Below are 4,739 nucleotides of genomic sequence, written 5' to 3'. Positions count from 1 at the left end.
TTTTACATTTGTCTCTGCAAGAGGATAAAAGCCATATTGTGGATGTCATCATTTAGAAATCCTGCTTTGTGTCTATATGAATTAGGTCATAAATGTTATTCAGGCTCTGAGCAGAAGCTGAGAAACACAGCAACTGGCAAAGTTGTAGCAATTCACCCAACCGGTTATTTAGACAGGAACACTATATTTACAGATGTTACTTGCTGCTCAAACAGGAGTGCCAAAGACAAAAATACTACAGGAAGAAGACACAGATAGATAATAACATGCTACCATGTGCTGTTAAGATCACAGAATTAGTGCAGATGACTATAACAGAACCTATAGCTACATTGGAAATTCCCATAAGAAGTTAGGTCCAGTGCATTGTGTTTAAAGGACAATGTCCGTATTGTCAAGGGTCGAGTCTCAATACTTTCCAAGTCTTTTCATTGGTGCAAATGAGCTCAGTGTCTCAGTGCAGGAAATAATGTGTGTATATGGCTGTGTAGTTGTGAGCAGAATGCATGGGGTCAGAGGCAATATTAATATCATTTCATCACATCTTGTGTAGATTATTCCCATCTTTATGTCTGTGATCAAGTCAAACACTCAGATTGAATGATAAGTGACACTAAAGCCTACTTATCATGTTACAATATCGTTGTGTTGGACTGTTTGGTTGGTCACTTTGATTTTATTTCTAGTCCTCAAAACAAACTAAGCAATTTTTGTCCTTTCCGGACAACACTGAACATTGTACAAAGTTAGAAAATGTTTCTTGTCTTTTCTTTTTCGTAAGGTAAGGCAGTTTGGCCTATGGGGTTTTCTGAGTTGCAATGCATGGGCACCTGTAAATAAGATTGAAAAAGTATTTTTTTTTCAAACCATGTAAGATAATAATGTATTTAGCATGAAGCATGACTTATTTTCATATAACTATGAATCCTATACAGAGGCTTCCTCAGTTCTTATATGCGTTTTACTTTTTTCTTGTCATCAAGTGAACAATTTCTCCTTTAAAGCAGGCACTTACCAATAACACTCCTTTAAAGCAGGCACTTACCAATAACACTCCTTGTCAGAAATGTCACTCTTTGATAAGAGGCTCTATTTTCAGTGTGCTAAAACAGAGCCCTCTCTCCTACTTGAGTCACACAGTATGTGTATAAATGTTATACACATAAAATGTGTGTGTGTGTGTGTGTGTGTGTGTGTGTGTGTGTGTGTGTGTGTGTGTGTGTGTGTGTGTGTGTGTGTGTGTGTGTGTGTGTGTGTGTGTGTGTGTGTGTGTCCACTTTGTACACCCTTTAACTTTGTGCCTGCCTTATATATATTTGGGTGTCTTTGACCAGTGTTTTTTTTAAAGAGACATCTTTGAATTTCTAATTTATAAAAGTGTTTTACTATGTTTGTTTGCTGTAAATGTGTGTATGTCACAAAACTTCCTCCTCAAATGGCTCACTTATATACTGACTGCATAAATAGCAGTTTAAGAGTTTGACAAACAAGCAACAGTTGTGCTGACATTCACAACATAGGGTGGTGTGCTTGTGTATAAAAACATCACCGTGTCGAATTTAGTGATCAGGTTAAAGCTATGCTACATATTTAATATGTCACTGAAGCAATTTTCCAGTACGTACAAAGTGGATGATGTACGACTAGTTTCAAACATAATCAGCAAATATGGAATGTGAATTAGAGTGTGCAAGATATATCTGTACACCCCTGATATGTTGCGCGTTTACCTTGAGGCTATTACAACAATACATGCAGCTGTACAAAAAAAGATGTTATAATTTGTTGTGTCATTCTAGTTGCACATAAAGGTGAAAACTTTAGAGGAATGTTTTGGTGGTCAGGTAGTGTGGTTTCAGTGATATCCAGTCAATTTTGGTCCATCAAAAATACACTCAGTTTGGGTGTTTCCTTAAAAAAGACATACAACAATGTGGAGAAACACAGCAATTCAGTTTGCGTTGTAAAATATACACTTAACCCAGTCTGGTTGCATTACTTGTCTGTGGCTGTGGGGATTGAGGGTGCTGACAGAATGTTAGGGTCAGATTGTCTCTGCCTTGGGTGTCTTTGCACACAGTCATTTCCTGTCAAGTTTGTTATGACACTTGAAATCAGCATGATCACGCTGTCAATTCAGGCACTTATCTGTATGGACACCAAAGTTGACAGTGGGATTTTGCTCTTTAAAGGGGAACGTCTGCAGTTTGATCTGGGTCATTGTTGAGAAAAAGGGAGGGTGAAGTTTAGAAAGCGTGACGTTGGAAGATGGAAGTAAATTTCACTGCCTCAAATATCCAGAAAATTAGATTCTTCAATTGTATCCAATTTGCCAAACTCCTGTGTATAAAAAAATACAGTTTATTTGTTGTTTTGGTCACTGCCAATCTGGTGAATGCTTAGGATGGGCTCCACCTTAGAGGAAGCAAATACAAAAACATAAGGCACTCTAAGGCTAGTTCAAAATGGAGGTAGCACATCCTTTCCACTATGTGCAATCACATTGCCAAAGAACAGTCTAGAAATATATCATAACTGCTTGTAAATATCACACTTGTCTTTTATGTGACAATAAATGTTATGTTTCTTCCTTTTTTTTATCCAGATACTTACAATAATGTTTATGTAATGTATTGTCTTCCAGTTGCAATAATAAAAAAAAATGAGTTTGAAGAGTGGATTAGTTGGTGTGTTGTGTTTTATATATAGGCTGATTTTGGTCAATGAACTGATCTGTTCAGTGCTTAGGTATTTGTGAGCTATGGAATTCATAGGTTTTCAGTGTCAAACAAGCTATACCAGAGCAAGACACTGTCATGTTTTCTTGTTGCCATTTTGGAATGTTGTGCCCCAGAAGCCCATTCATAATTAAAAGGCAAGACAGACTTAATCACAAGCCACTACATCCATGCTCTCATGGCCCACCACCGGAGACTGTTCTGTTGCTATGCAACTACAGAGGAGGAAAAAGCTCAGACATTGCTCACTTGATATGTTTATGGCTTCCATCATTCCATTAAGATGCCAGCACTCTGACTTTTTCAGTTTTTATGCAAGGGATTTACACAAGACAATCCGTATCATTCAACAATGATATCAAAAACTACGGTGAGTTACTGCTCACAAACAATTATGGAACGTCGATCACTGTGGCATCTTAAACTCATATTCAAAGGTTTTTTTAAGTGATAACAAAACTGAGAAATAGCATAATTATAAGCAATAAGTAATTTCAGCCTATGTTTTTTTTTTTTATCAAATGGGCAGTTTAACATCACACAATCATAATATATAACCACACATGTCTTACACTCTGATAAGCAATGAATGCTTTATTAGCCAGACTAAAGACTGCAAAACTGCTTAATGATGGAGTGAGAACCAAGCTCTGAAATTTAGATCACCCCCTCCCCACTTTGTCCACTGAGACAAGTTTCCATGGTGATGGTGGTGGAGGCAAGGTGCTTTGTCAGTTTTCATTTAGCTGTTACTGGTATAGTCATTCCAGCTTCACAGTAAGCTTCCATCACACATGGTTTGGAAATGTGTGAGATTTTTAAATACCATGAACTGGATTATGTCCAGCCTTTCATTAAATTTAATTGAGCAATGTTGACTTCAAAGGACATATTTCAATGTCTTAATTAATGAATCTTGAAGAAATATTAAGATGAAAAGTAAATATTACAGATCAAAATAATAGCTTTAATAGGACACAACATATCAACATTAATTATTGACTTAAAATATAAGCTATTTAGTTAACTAATTTGCTATAATCACCAAGTTCTAAACCAGGCTATTGAAAAATTCAGTATGGCCTAATATTCAAAAATGGGTCATTTATTTGTTTGTGATAACCATGAACAAGGATTGTCTGCTTATTAGACTAAAAGACGACCACTTGTCTAACTTCAGTTTCTTATACTACCATTTTCCATATCCCCTTCTTCAGTCCCCTGCAGAGACCTGTTCGGGGGGTTCAAGAGGTTGATTTTGACTGCAATTCTTTAGTTGGACCAGCATATTCCTGAATACCATCTATCAAGGATTAGCCCTTAATAGTCTTTTTTTCTAGGTTTAGCAGCACTTTGGGTGTAGGGATAAAATCAGAACCATACCATGTGTACTCCTAGCGCCCCTCAGTGGTTAACCATTTAAACATAAAATGAAATGTTCATTTGAGAGCCCATTGGCGTAATTTAGGCTTTGCCTGATTTAAGTTTTGAAGAGCGACTTAAAGCCAATGGATCCAGTAGCCTAGTAGGAGAAAACAGGTGTTTTTCCCATTTTATTTATTTATTTATTTTGCAATTGTATGTGCACATTCTTATAACCTGAGCTACTGTGCCCAGTCAAGTTTAAGATAGTTGTAAACTGAAAAGGCCTAGGTTTAATGATTTCTGACAGAATTATTGCACGTATAGCCTAGGCTATAATCAATTTAAAATTAGCTAAATCTTCAGATGCAGGTATCGTTAGCAATATCCTACCAATCATAGACTTAGATTGTAGGCTCTACACGTTTCTTTCACACGTGTAGAGAATGCGAGGCAAGGCAGCTTGTAAATAAACACATTTGAACTAATAAAATGGAAACTGCATTTCCCAATAACCTCCTCTCTGCCTCTTTCAGATGACATGCGCAAAGGAATAAATCCCGCGATAATTTGCGGTATGACCGGATTGACCCAGCCCTATGTCTCGCGCATTCGCAGCTCCATCGCTCAGTATATAAA

The 4,739-nt window shown here is 36.9% G+C and overlaps 1 protein-coding gene across 6 annotated transcripts in view; it reads left to right on the top strand.

Moving 5' to 3' along the window:
* ches1 (checkpoint suppressor 1) overlaps positions 1-2,658 on the top strand; it is a 42,546-nt gene extending 39,888 nt beyond the window's left edge. For all 6 annotated transcript variants that reach the window (XM_042094264.1, XM_042094263.1, XM_042094261.1 and 3 more), the window contains one exon: positions 1-2,658. This exon is cut by the window's left edge and continues 932 nt beyond it. The gene's annotated coding sequence lies outside the window, so the exon portion shown is untranslated.
* The last annotated feature ends 2,081 nt before the right edge of the window (positions 2,659-4,739 follow it).

This window comes from Alosa sapidissima, chromosome 6, assembly GCF_018492685.1.
Source record: "Alosa sapidissima isolate fAloSap1 chromosome 6, fAloSap1.pri, whole genome shotgun sequence".
Taxonomy (NCBI): Eukaryota; Metazoa; Chordata; class Actinopteri; order Clupeiformes; family Clupeidae; genus Alosa; species Alosa sapidissima.
Note: the sequence above shows the minus strand (reverse complement) of the source record. Positions and strands in the feature narration are given on the sequence as shown.